Here is a 15,279-nt window from a genome sequence, read left to right on the forward strand (position 1 = left end):
TCATCCAAGTCAATAATTTTTTCAGCACAGAACAAAGGATACATACACTAAAAACTTATCTCTACATTGACATCGATCCATTTTGGGACAAGTCATTCATCCAATTCAAAATTCATCTATTTTGGCATCAACCAGTACACATCTCATCCACAAGGACAGCATGAAAAACTATCAAATATCTTGCTGAAATCTAGGCGTACTATGTGTACAATATTTTCTACTTTACCAGGTCACCCTGTCAAAAAAGAAAAAAAAAGGAAGTTAATTTGCTATGACCAATTCTTGATCTACTTATGTTGGTTCTTTCAAAGTGCCCACTAAACATACCTTTAATTAATATATTCAGGAATTTGCCAGAAATAATAAACTCATAAGCCTATAGCTTGAAGTATCCACTCTCTTCTCCTTCTTGAAAACTGGAACATTTGCCTATCTCAAATATCCTCACACCTCTTCCATTTTCCATAATCTTTTGAAGATTATTAATAGCAGTTTAGCAGTGATTTCTTTGAGTACTCTTGGATATAATTGATCCAGGCATGACTAACTGACATCGTTAAGAATGTCTTGGTATTCTCTTACTGTCTCCTCCACTATCCCGGACTATTATAAAGTAAACTGAACTGGGGTCTGACCTCATCATTCAACTGGAACTGCTCTCTCCATATTTACCAATTATCTCTTAATTGCCACATCTAATGGATGAGTTTTCTCAATCTGTATCCATCTCCTGTCTAGGAAAGAAGGCTTGGTACTCCTCCTCAATATCCTTTGCTGGATCTTCATCCATGCCACACCCAGGCACTGTCCTGGGCCTTTTCTCTTTATACTCATTCAGTTGGTGATCTCATCAGCTTTCATGGGTTCAGTTATCATCTCTATGCAGATGACATCCATATATATATTGGTATATAAACTCATATATACACATATAAGGTATATATATATAGCATATGTTATATGCTATATATATATATATATATATATATATATATATGTATACACACATATTATAGAGAGAAAGGAGAATTTAGATAAAGATATAAAGGTAAATAGATCCAGCCCTAGTCTCTCTTCAGAGCTATAATCTGAAATCATCAGTGCCTATTACACATTTCAAAAATGAATGTCCTGGGGCAGCTAGATGGCACAGTGGATAAAGCTCTGGCCTTGGAGTTAGGAGGACCTGAGTTCAAATCCAGCCTCAGACACTTGACACTTGCTAGCTGTGTGACCCTGGGCAAGTCACTTAACCTCGACTGCCTCACCAAAAAATTTTTAATGTCCCATAGGCAGCTCCAATTTAAAATGTTCAAAACAGAACTCTTATTCCTAAACTTACCTCTCTTCCAAACTTTCTTATTAATTTCAAGGATGCCACTATATTTCTAGTCCCCAGGTTTACAACCTTAGTGTCATCCTTGCCTCCTCACTCTCTCACTCAATATATACAATCATTTACCAAACCTTGTTGTTTCCATCACCACATCTCATATATATCCCCTTCCCATCACTCATATAATCTATTTATTGACCAGTTATGATAGTTTTCCTTTCTTTTTCTTTTATTTTCTTTTTTCACCTTCAAAAATGTTACTTGTTATATAGGATGGCTCTCTAGGAGGGTTGAAAGGGAGAAATGTAGGATGACATAAAAAAAGACATCAATAAAAAATATTTTTAAATAAATAATGGCAGGGAAGGACTGTTTTCACTTTTTCTTTGTATCCCCAGAGCTTAGAATTGTTCCTGGCACATAATAAGCACTCAGTAAATGCTTGATCAAGTGGCTGATGCTGCCACTAATAACAAACTGCCACTAACCTTGGACAAATTGCCTAACCTCCCTAGAATTCACTTTCCACACCTATAAAGTGAGGTATTTAAACAAGATCTGAGGTCCCTTCTAGCTCTATGGCCTTATATATTCTGTTTGAAAATAAATAACATTAATTTGGAATGAATTACAAAGATGTGAGTGCTTGGGTTTTAAAGAAAATGAGCAGTTTAAACAAGTATTAGCTTAACACTGTATATCCCATTTGGTGCCACAAGGTGTCACTTATATACAAGAATATTCATAAATCATAGAACCGGGCCTTTTTATTTTAAGAAATTATATGACCAACAAATACTGTGTATTTCTCTCCACTCACCTACCTGATTAACCCATGGCTACTTTTTATTGTCCTCTAGCCCTCTTGGAAACATGTCTACGAAAAACTTGTAAATATGATTATATAATCTCAATATTTTTAGTTGAAGAATTAATCAATCAACACATATTTGTTAAGCACCTACTGTGTGCCAGGTACTCTATTAGTTCTAGGGATACAAAGACAAAAAAATGTCAACAATCTCTGTTCTCAAGCAGTTTACATTCTATGTATATAATGTATATGCATGCATATATGTTGTTTCCTGCATAAGTTTCCTCTGAGAATTATATAATGTTAAAGGCCACATGAAGGATTCTTGATTTAAGATTTCATATTCTTACTCACAAACAAGAGCATAGGCCAGGAAAGGAATAAACACCTCTCCTTAGATCATGCCACCTTGGAAGAGCTTACTAGAAGTATCACTGAAAACAGCTGTACAAAACTCCTGAAGCTTAGGACAGTACACCCTCCACACTGGAAGCAGAGCCTACCTTAACAAAGAGTTAAAAAGTCAAGTAATTGGCTGGGAAGATGAGCAAACAGTGCAAAAAAAACCCCTCAGACTACAGAATCTTACTTTGATGACAAGAAAGATCAAAACATACAACCAGAAAAAGGCAACAAAGTCAAAGCTCCTACATCCAAAGCCTCCAAAAAAATATGAATCAGTCCCAGGACATGGAAGAGCTCAAAAAGGATTTTGAAAAGCAAGTAAGAGAAGTAGAGGAAAAATTGGGAAGAGAAATGAAAATGATGCAAGAAAATCATGAAAAACAAGCCAACAGCTTGAAGGAGACCAAAAAAAATATTGAAGAAAATAACACCTTAAAAAATAGACTAGACCAAATGGCAAAAGAGGCCCAAAAAGCCAATGAGGAGAAGAATGCATTAAAAAGTAGAATTGGCCAATTAGAAAAGGAGGTCCAAAAACTCACTGAGGAAAATAATTCCTCAAAAATTAGAATGGAGCAAATGGAAGCTAATGACTTTATGAGAAATCAAGAAATTATAAAACAAAACCAAAAGAATGAAAAGGTAGAAGACAATGTGAAATATCTCTTTGGAAAAACAACTGACCTGGAAAATAGATCCAGGAGAGATAATTTTAAAATTATTGGACTACCTGAAAGCTATACTCAAGAAAAGGACCTGGACACTATCTTAACAAGAAATTATCAAGGAAAACTACCATGATATTCTTGAACCAGAGAGTAAAAATAGAAATTGAAAGAATCCATCAATCACCTCTTGAAAGAGATCCCAAAAGGAAAACTCCCAGCAATATTATAACTAAATTCCAGAGTTCCCAGGTCAAGGAGAAAATATTGCAAGCAGCCAGAAAGAAACAATTCAAGTATTGTGGAATCACAATCAGGATAACACAAGATTCAGCAGCTTCTACATTAAGGGATTGAAGGGCTTAGAATATGATATTCCGGAGGTTAAAGGAGGTAGGATTAAAACCAAGAATCACCTACCCAGCAAAACTGAATATAATCCATGAGGGGGGGAAGTTGACCTTCAATGACATAGAGGAATTTAATGCATTTTTGAGAAGCCAGAGCTAAACAGAAAAATTGACTGTCAAATATAAGACTCAAGAGAAGCATGAAAAAACAAATAGGAAAGAGAAATGATAAGGGACTTATTAAAGTTGAACTGTTTACATTCCTACATGGAAAGATATTTGTAACTCATGAGACTTTTTTCATTATTAGTTGGAGGAAATATATATATATATAGACAGAGGGCACAGGGTGAATTTAATATGAAGGGATGATATCTAAAAAAATAAAATTAAGGGGTAAGAGAGGAATGCACTGGGAGAAGGAGAAAGGGAGAGGTAGAATGGGGTAAATTATCTCACATAAAAGAGGCAAGAAAAAGCTTTTACAGTAGAGGGGAAGAGGGGTGAGGTAAGAGTGAATGAGTGAACTTTAATATCGTCAGATTTGGCTTAAGGAGGGAATAACATATACACTTAATTGGGTATGGAAATCTATCTTACCCTGTAGGAAAGTAGGGAGGAAGGGGATAAGAGAGGGAGGGGTGATAGAAGAGAGGGCAGATTGGGAGAGGTGGTAATCAAAAGCAAACACTTTTGAGGAGGGACAAGGACAAAGGAGAGAATAGAATAAATGGAGGGTAGGATAGGATGGAGAAAAATATAGTTAGTCTTTCACAACATGACTATCATGGAAGTGTTTTGCATGACTACACATGTATAACCTATATCAAATTGCTTGCCATCTCATTGAGGGTGGCTGGGGAGGGAGAAGGGGAGAGAATTTGGAACTCAAAGTTTTAAAAAGGCACGTTAAAAATTGTTTCTACATGCAACTGGGAAATGAGATACACAGGCAATGGGATATAGAAATCTATCTCATCCTACAGGAAACCAGAAGAGGAAGGAGACAAGAGAAGGTGAGGATGATAGAAGGGAGAGCAGATTGGGGGAAGGGGTAATCGGAATGCATGCCATCATGGGGTGGGGGGAGGATAGGGAGAAAACTTGGAACTCAAAATCTTGTGGAAGTGAATGTTGAGAACTAAAAATAAATATAAATTAATTGGGGAAAAAAGATTTCATATTCTTATAGTTCATTATACAAGGCCAAACTTTCTCCCCAAGTTAAAACTCTATTTAAAAAAAAAATTGAGCCCCATGGGCAGGCTCACTTCAAATGCCACCTTTGAAAAGAAAACCTTTCTTTCTCTCTCCCAAATACCCACTTGTTAAAACTCTTTCCTTCCTCAAATTATAACTATTTATTGCTGCTGGACTTTGTTGGTAATATATAGAAATGCTGATGATTTACGTGGGTTTATTTTGTATCCTGAAACTTTGTTAAAGTTGTTAATAATTTTAATTAATTATTAGTTGGTTCTCTAGGATTTCCTAAGTATACCATCATACCACCTGCAAATAGTGATAGTTTTGTTTTCTCATTTAATTTCTTTTTTTTCTCTATTGCTATAGCTAACACTTATAGTACAATATTAAATAATAGAGGTGATAATGGGCATCCTTGCTTCACCCCTGATTGTACTGTAAAGGCTGCTAGCTTATTCCCATTACAGATAATGCTTGCTGACAGTTTTAGATAAATATTACTTATCATTTTAAGGTAAGCTCAAATTATTCCTATGATCTCTAGTGTTTTTAATAGGAATGGGTGCTGTATTTTGTCAAAGGCCTTTTCTGCATCTATTGAGATAATCAAAAAATTTGTTTGTTTTATTATTGATGTGGTCAATTATGCTGATAGCTTTCCTAATATTGAACCAGCCCTGCATTCCTGGTATAAATCCCATCTGATCATAGTATATGATCCTCGTGATATATTGTTATAATCTCTCTGTTAGTATTTAATTTAAAAGTTTTGCATCACTATTCATTAAGGAAATTGATCTAAAATTTTCTTTCTCTGTTTTGGCTCTTCCTGGTTTGGGTATCGCACCATATTTGTGTCATAAAAAGAATTTGGTAGGAATCTTTCTTTGCCTTTTTTCCCAAACAGTTTATATAGTATTGGTTCTTTAAATGTTTGGTAGAATTCACTTGTGAATCCATCTGGTCCTGGGGATTTTTTCTTAGGAAGTTCATTAATGACTTGTTCAATTTCTTTTTTCTAAAATTGGGATACTTAAGTATTTTATTTCTTCTTCTGTTAATCTGGGTAATTTATGTTTTTGTAGATATTCCTCCATTTAATTTGGATTGTCATATTGTCAATTATATTGGCACATAATTGGGCAAAAGAGCTAACAATTGTCTTCATTTCCTCTTCATTGGTGGTGAATTCACTCTTTTCTTTCTTGATACTATTAATTTGGTTTTCTTCTTTCCTTTGCTTAATCAAATTAACCAATGGTTTATCTATGTTACCATTTTTATCATAAAACCTCTAGTTTTATTTACTAGTTCAATTGTTTTCTTGCTTTCAATTTTATTAATCTCTCTTTTGATTTTTCAGGATTTCCAATTTGCTTTTTAATTGGGGGTGTTTAATTTGTTCTTTTTCTTTGCATGCCTAATTCATCATTCTGCCTTTTCTCTATTTTACTGATATAAACAATTAGAAATAAAATTTTCCCCCCAAGTACCACTTCAGTTGCATCCCATAAATTTTGGTATGTTGTCTCATTGTTGTCATTTTCTTTAATGAAAGTACTGACTATTTCTATGATTTGTTCTTTGACCCACTTGTTTTTTAGGATTAGATTATTTAACCTTTTTCCCATTGTCCATTATTGAATATAATCTTTATTGCATTATGATCTGAAAAGGATGCTTTTACTCTTTCTACTTTTCTGCATTTGATTGTGAGGTGTATATGTCCTAATACATGGTCATTTTTTGTGTAGGTGCTATATACTGCTGAAAAAAATGTAAATTCCTTTCTATTCCCATTCAGTTTTCTCCAGCGAGCTATCATATCTAACTTTTCCAGAATTTTATTAACCTCCTTAACTTATTTTTTGTTTACTTTTTGGTTAGATATATCTAGTTCTGAGAGGTAAAAGTTGAAGTCCCCCCTAGTATAGTTTTATTATCTATTTCCTCCTGTAACTCACTCAACTTTTTCAAAACTTTAGATGCTATACCATTTGTTGCATATATGTTTAGTACTGATATGACTTCATTGTCTATGGTACCTTTCAGCAAGACATAGTTTCCTTTTTTATCTCTTTTAACTAGATTTATTTTTGCTTTTGCTTTGTCTGAGATCATAATTGCTACCCCAGCTTTCTTTGCTTCAGCTGAAGCATAATAGATTCTGCTCCAGCCCTTCGTCTTTACCCTGTGTGTACCCCTCTGCTTCAAATGTGTTTCTTTTAAACAACATATTGTAGGATTTTGGTTTTTAATCCACTCTGCTATATACTTCTGTTTTATGGGTGAGTTCATCCCATTCACATTTATAGTTATGATAACTGTATTTCCCTTCATGCTATTTTTTGCTTGTTTATCCCCCTCTCTCTCCTATATCTTACCCTTTCCCTCCTCACAAGTGTTTTATTTCTGATCACCACCTTCTCCAAAATATCCTCCCTTTTATCAGTCTCCTCTCCCCCTTCTATTATTCCTGTCCCTTTCGACTTATAGAGTAAGATAGATTTCTATATCTGAGTGTGCATGTTATTCCCTCTTTGAGCCAATTTTGATGAGTGTAAGATTTAAGCTTTGCCCATCACCCCTCCCCCATCTTCCTCTCTATTATAATAGCTCTTTCATGCCTCTTTTATGTGGGATAATTTACCCCATTCAACCTCCCCCCTCCTTCTTTCAGTGCAATTTTCTTTCTTATCCTTTTATTTGGGGCGAGGGGTATCATCTCATCAAAGTCACCTTATATCCACATCCTCTGTTGGCATACACTCCTTCTAATTGCCCTTATAGTAATAAAGTTAAGAGTTACAAATATTATCTTGTCATATAGAAATATAAATAGTTTAGCCTTATTGAATTTCTTATGTTTTCTCTTGTTTCTTATTTATCTTTTTGTGTTTCCCTTCAGTCTTGTATTTGGAGGTCAGATTTTTTATTCAGCTCTGGTCTTTTCATTGGAAATGCTTGAAAGTCCTCTATCTTGTTAGAATCTATATTTTTTTTCTGAAAGATTATATTCAGTTTTGCTGGGTAGGTGATTCTTAGTTGTAATCCTAACTCCTTTGCCTTCCAGTATATTTGTCTCCAGTTCTTTAATGTGGAAGCTGCGCAATCCTGTGTAATCTTGACTGCACCTCCAGGACATTTGAATTGTTTCTTTTTTTCTGTTTACAATACGTTCTCCTCAGTCTGTGAGCTCTGGAATGTGGCTATGTTGTTCCTGGGAATTTTCATTTTGGGATATCTTTCAGGCAGTTATCAGTGGATTCTCTCAATTTCTATTTTGCCCTCTGGTTCTAATACATCAGGGCAGTTTTCTTTGATAATTTCCTGAAAGATATTGTCCAGGCTTTTTTCTTTTTTCTTTTTTTTTTTAGCAAGGCAATTGGGGTCAGGTGACTTGCCCAGAGTCTCATAGCTAGCAAGACGTATATGTCTGAGGTTGGATTTTTTTTTGATCAAGGTTTTCAGGTAATCTAATAATTCTTATTTTATCTCTCCTGGATCTATTTTCTAGGTCAGTTGTTTTTCCTATGAGAAATTTCAATTTTCTTCTATTTTTTAACTTTTTTGATTTTGTTTAATTGTATCTTGATATCTCATAGAGTCATTAATTTTCACCTATTCAATTCTAATTTTTAAAGAATTATTTTTTTCAGTGAGGTTTTGTACTTCCTTTTTCATTTGACCAATTCTATTTTTTAGGGAGTTGTTTTCCTCAGTAAATTTTTGCATATCTTTTCCCATACTTTTGACCCTTTTTCATGATTTCTCTTGTATCACTCTCATTTCTTTTCCTGATTTTTCTTCTATTCTAATTTGCATTTTAAAATCCATTTTAAACTCTTCCAGGAATTCTTTTTGGGCCTGAGACCAAATTGCATTTTTCTTTGAGGCTTCACATGTAACCATTTTGACACTATTGTCCTCTTCTAAGTTTATGCCTTGGTCCTCACAATCACCATAGTAATTTTTATTGTCAAGCTTTTTTATTTTGTTTATTTTTGCTCATTTTTTCTGCCTTTTTTTGTGACTTGGCATGTTTATGTGAGAGTTGGGCACAGCTTTTTGTGGTAGGGCTCTGGGTCTTGCTGCTGGCTTTCGTTGGCCTTCGGGGTTTAGCTGCTTGCCTTCTCTAGTGGATAGGTTTCCCTTCTGGCTTGTATTGAGGGTGGGGCCTCCCAGTTGGCTTCCCCAGGGTGTGGGGTTCAGGCCTACTCCAGGAGTGGGGGGGGGGACCAGCTGCTAGGTTGCTATGGTAACAGAGTCCTTCTGGTGACTGGCCCTGGAGGAGGGATCTTGTTGCTGGTCTACCCCAGGGTTAGAGTCCTGCTGTTGGGTTGCTATGGAAACAGGGCCTCTCTGCTCATAGGCCCCAGGGGTGGGGTCTCACTCTTAGCCAGCCCTGGGGTGGGGCTTCACTACTCTGCCATGGGGTCAGGGCCTCCCTGGTGACTTGTGCTGGGGGTGTGGTCGCTGGGGTAGCTCCGTGCTGCTACAGAGACTGCTCACTTTTGTAGGGGGGCTGCTGGCTTGCTGGACAAGGCCTCGCTGGTGGATTGCCCAGGGCTTGGAGCCTGACTGCTGCTGCTGCTGCTCTTCTTGGACCCTGCTCTTCTCCTACCTCAGTGAGACAGACCTTTCCTGCTGGGCTGGTAAGCTATGCTTCCCTTTCTAACCTGGGAAAGGTGCCAGCTTTAGCTCATGAGTTACATAAAGGAGTTTAATAAATATCGTTAAGTAAATTAAATTGGGTTCAAATACCCCTCCCATAATACATGTGTGGCCTCAGGCAAATTACTTAACTGGGCCTCAGTTTCCTCACTTAAAATGAAGGAGTTGTGCTAGATGCTCTGAGGTCTCTTCCAGCTCTACAGTTATATGATATGATGAATGGGCTCCATACAGTGTACTTTATTCCCTGACATTATGGTGGGAGTAGAGAATAATGTAATACATGTGGGATTTCTATTAACAGAGCCTTTAGAAAACACCCCTGCAAATGCCAATAATTTTCTGTTTGTTTCCTAAGCTCTTTCCCATGGTTTTGACCCCATGAAGATCAGGCTTTCCACAGGATAAGCTCATCACCTGAAAACTTATCGTCATGGAGATAGTTTCACCTTTGGTGCCCAACACCTCGTCAGTACCCTCAGTTACTTCTCCCTCTGATGAAAGGCTGGAGGGAAGAGCAAAGAACTCCTCCCCAAAGCCTCTTTTCACACAAGGTCAGAATTTCCAGCCATCTCTTCATTTCCCACTAGTTGATCTGCTTGGTTTTGACTCCATGAACATTTTGTCCTTGGGCAGTTACCCTCTGGCATCCCACTCCCTTTGTGTTCTGTCTTCCCCATTAGATTACAAGCTCCTTGAGAGCAAGGATTCTTTTTTTTTTCTTATTCACATCCCAAGCCCTTAACACAGTGCTTGGCACATAGTAGATGCTTAATAAATTCAGACAAGGACAATAAAAATGGGAATGAAAGATGATTCCTGAACTTTAGTCCTGACTGCTTATCCTAGCTCTAGTCCTGTATCTCTCTTAGTTTTTAGACATTTTCATCTATATGTTTACCTTAACTACAACCTATACAAAACGAAACTCTCATAATCACCTTAATTCCTCTCTGTCTCACATATCCAGTCACTAAATCCTATACATTTTTTTTCAAAAATTATCTTGGATTTATCCCTTTCTTTCTATTGTCAGTACGTTAATACAGGCCCTTATCAGCTCACACAGGCATTATTGAAATAACTTCCAGACTGTCTTGCCTGATTTCAGTACCTCCAGGATGGTGTATTTGAATTGGATAGCACCAGATTTGATGTCATGAGATGTCAAATCCCAGAGTCACTTAACCACTTTTTTTTCCCCCAATTTCTTTATTTATAAAATGTGGTAGTTAGACTAGATGTTCTATAAGGTCCTTCCCAACTCCAAATCCTATTATTCCATTCAGTCCATTCTATATATACCTTTTCCAGCCTAATATTTATTTGATACTGATTTTATTGTAACCTCACAACCAAAGCCCTTTGGCATGGAATTCTCTTCTTCTTCTTGGTGGAGATCAATGTCTAATACCTGGGTGAAGGGCAGAGTGGGCAAGAGCCAGAGGGAGGAGAGCATTTCAATTCTCTTCGAGTTTCAAGTCGCTTCCAAGTGTTCTTCAAGCTTCTATGAGTTGTTCCAGTCTCATTGGGATTCAGAGAAGATAGAAGATGCCAATCCCAATTCAGGTTGCTGAAGGAAAAGACTCTGGGAAGAAGCTGACATGGGGTGAGCTGGCAGTCTCCATCATGTTAGCTTCTTCCAGATTCTCTCTTGAATCCAGAAGCTCCTGTAGAGACTCAAATGATGACTCAGAGAAGCTGAAAGAAAACTTGGTAGCAATTCAAAGCTTAATCGAACTGAAGAGATCTTCTTTCCATTCTCCCAACTCCACCCTGCCTTTCACGTTGACCTCAACTAATAATAGAGTCCCAAATCAATGGGCTTTAGGCTTGAAGTTACATTATTGTATAGCTTCCCTTCTCAAACATTTGCAGTGATTCCCAACCTATCTACCCAACCTTACCTTCCACAGTTTACCTACATAAATCCTTAGCTCTAACCAGGCCATTCTCCTCACTTTCCCCCACGTTCCCTGTGCTCATTGCTGTGTCTCTGTTTTTGATCCTTCTGCTTCCCTTGCCTGTACACTCAATGGTTCAGGATCCCAAGCTGTGGGATTACATAAATATGGTTCAATGTTTATTATTAAATTATTAATGAAGCACCTAATTTTGCCTCCCACTCAGAGTTTTCTCTGAGTCTAGTTCAAATATAGTTCAAGTCTGTGGGTAAAACATCCCTAGCTCCTGTGCAAATACTAAAGCCAACAATATTATGTACATGGCAAACTTTACAACACTCCTTTCAAAAAAAGGTCTCACAATATCCCATTAAAAGTCAATATAATTGGGGGTCCACTTTCCACCTCAGAAACCTATATAGCCTTATAAATACTACTTTTAAAGGGTTGGACAGTCCTCAGAAAGGAAATGAACTTGGGGTTGCTACAAAGGCAATGCCTCAATAGTCCAATGAGTTCTACCTTTATCCTAGGGACCCATGCAGTCCTTTAGTCATATTAAATAATTATAATTCATTAATTTTACTCTAAACACTTTGACCTGTAATTCTTTCCCTTCTTTATTCTTTATCTATATGAAACCTAATCACCTTTCTAAGTTTAGGTCAAGTTGCATCCTTTCCTGAAACATTTCCAGGCTAGTCCTTGTCTTCCTTCCCTTAACTTATTGATATGTACTTATCAGTATTTCAAGCTTTTGTATTATCTAGTTCTTTCCTTGTTAGTCTGTTTTCTCCAATTAATCCTCAGGAGCCATATCGCATGCTTTTCTTTTCTCTTTTCTTTTTTTTTTTTTAAATCCTCAGTGTCTGCACAGTGCCAAGGTCATAAGAGTCACTTGTGGATTGACTGGATTAATTGAATTCAGGAATATCTCAACATTGGAAACTAACTGTAATTGGTGAAATAAAAATGAAAGGTTATTTACAAATGAGGGTTGGAGAACTGAAGAAAGACTAATCTATTGATTGGTGTGTTTAAAACTCATATTTAAGCTATTTGGGGCCATCAGTCCAGGAAATTATAATATTATATAGTTTAGTGCAAAAAAACATGAATCTGTTTATTGGCTATTATCCATTTACTGGCTTGTTTATTGCTTCTTAAAGACACATAAAGACATATTGCTTCTTTAAAAACACACAAATCTTTAAAAGTTTAATTTAAACCTAAATTTTGAAAACATTTTAGACAAAACTTATTTACAACTGTCAAATCAAGAATTTTGTTGAACAGTGTTTTAAGTCCAAAATAAAGACATTATAAATAAAGTACTACATGTTCTTAGAACTTAGAGCTTAAATAATATATCATTATCAACTTAGAAGAGCATCTTGGAAAAAATACATTATGAAAGAAGATGTTGGAAGCATTATGATCCAGTAGTAAACCAAATTCCAAAGGAAACTGATGAGAACCAGATTTTTCCATTCTTTTAATTTATATCTTTTAAACAAAATTGAGGGTAGCAAATTTACAATGCAAATCTTGAAGTTAATTGAGGTTATGCTAGACATACTTGTGTGGAAAGGAACTCATAGCTAAATGCAATACTTGGCATTTTGTATTAATTTTTATAACTAATTTAATTTTCCTGTTCTTTACAGTGTATAATCTTTGAGTTCCCCTTGCTATGTGTGAAGTAGCAAATAATCTCTTAAATAAGCAATTAGGTGTTTTAGTAGCTGAGAAACATACCAAAAGAAAGTTATTGAAAAGTTTATCAAAAGTATTAAGATTTCTTATCAGAAAATTAAAATATTCCTCTCTCTTTCCCTCCCATACCTGTACCCCTATCATTCATTTAAATAACATTCTCTAGAACAGGCATCTTCAAAGTGGCATCCATGGCCTCATGGGAGGCCAAGACGTGACCCTAAGAAGTGTGTGATCATCCCATTAGAAGGTAGGAAAATAGGTCACATCCACTTGTTTACCTCCAACCCAGCCACATCCACCCTTCATTCATTGTCTCCGAACATTCTCTCTCCCAACATTTTCTCCACCGCTTCTACCACTGTGCAAGCTCCTAACTTCCTCCCTTATGAGCAGGGTAAGGCCTAAGCTAGCCCAGGACAATGACTGAGACTAATGCAATGAGATATTCATGCACAATAAAAAAGCAATAAAAACTACTTTATTAGGAACAAGATATTAGAATTTTGTTTTGTCATTTTTCAGTCATATCCAGCTTTTCATGACCCCTTTCAGGGTTTTCTTGGCAAACTGGAGTGTTTTGCCATTTCCTTCACCATCTCATTTTAAAGATGAGGAAACTAAGACAAACAAGGTTAAGTGATTTGCCCAGGGTCACACAGCTAGTGTCTGAGGCCCAATTTGAATTCAAAAAGATGAGTCTTTCTGCTACCAGGCCCAGTATGCTATCTATTTGGGCCACCAAGCTGTCCCAAATTAAAAGAATAAAATTTCTAAATGTAGAATATGTAATTAGAAGTTGTCTGTATATAAAAACCACTTAGTTTAAATACGACATGGATAGATATCCGATCTTGGATCTGTCCTACTCTACTCCATGGGAGACTGAAATTTCTTCTTCTATGAGGAACAGGAGGAATGCCATGACTGGATGTTTCACTTATCTCCAAGAGGAGAACTGAGCTAACATTATATCTAACTACCACATGTGAGATGACCTTCTAGGGGTTACAGTACTTTGGGGAGACCAGGATCAATACCATATTCCATGATCATGCTCCAAGGGAGGGCAGCATTTAGCTTATATTCACCAACCAATTTAGCTTTTCCCCAGTAAATACTCCTTACACAAAAGACCATCACAAATGGCAAATAAACTTTTTTATCAAAGTAGGCAATAGATAGAAATCAGAGAAATTATACAGATTAACATAGACGATAGAATACATCAGTGGACTACCTACCCTCTCTGCCTCCCACTTTGGGTAATATTTTCCTAAAAATATTATTTGTATTAATATTTTAGTGAGATAAAACAGTTTTTATATCCTTACTAAATCAAATAAACATATTTTAAAATATTGTTTACTTAAACTGTATCTCAATTTTTTAAATTTCCATTTGTATACATGTTAAATAATATATAAAATATATAAATCCATTTCCCATTTTTTATTTTCAGTAACTTATTTTAATAATTCAAGGTTACTTATTTTTACTTTTATACCTTACCTTTTTTCATTATCATTCTTTCATCTTTTTTTGTTATAAATTCTAATCTGATGAATTGCTTGGTTTGACAGTGCACAGATAGCTGACTCAGGGATAACTCCCATATCAATAAGTCTTTTTCCCATTGGGTTAAAATTCAGTCAATTTCATTCTTTGATTTGTAATTTGGTGCCATCTACATCTAGCACATACCAATTTTTTTTTTAAGAAAATGTTCATGATGTGAAAGCATGGGGCTGCTCTCTCTTCTACAAGTCTTTGGCTTCTTTCATTTCTTTCTCCTGAATCATACTTTCTCATTTATTTCTCTCCACCCTCACCTTTCCTCCTACTTGTATTGATGATTACAACCTGGGGTGAGCTTCAAGAGGTCAGGAAGCTTAGCCATCCAAGGTCCAGGAATAGATACCATTCTGGGTTTTGCATCCAAACCAACATCAAAGCCCACATGAGTGAGGAGAGACCAACTGGGACCAGGCCAGCAGTAGTTGAAACATAGACTCATCCATTGTCAATGCCATATTTGGACATGAATTTAGTGAGACCACTAGTATGCAGAAACTGTGCTAAATCTGAGTACACTCTCCCCAGAAACTGATTAATAGTCGGGAGAGTATGGTACTCAGTTGTTAGGAGGAAATGTCTGTAACAATGTAGAGGCAGCTAGGTGGCACTGGGCCTGGAGTCAGAAAGACCT

This window comes from Phascolarctos cinereus, unplaced genomic scaffold, assembly GCF_003287225.1.
Source record: "Phascolarctos cinereus isolate Bilbo 61053 unplaced genomic scaffold, phaCin_HiC Scaffold_726;HRSCAF=1367, whole genome shotgun sequence".
In the NCBI taxonomy this organism is placed as follows: domain Eukaryota; kingdom Metazoa; phylum Chordata; class Mammalia; order Diprotodontia; family Phascolarctidae; genus Phascolarctos; species Phascolarctos cinereus.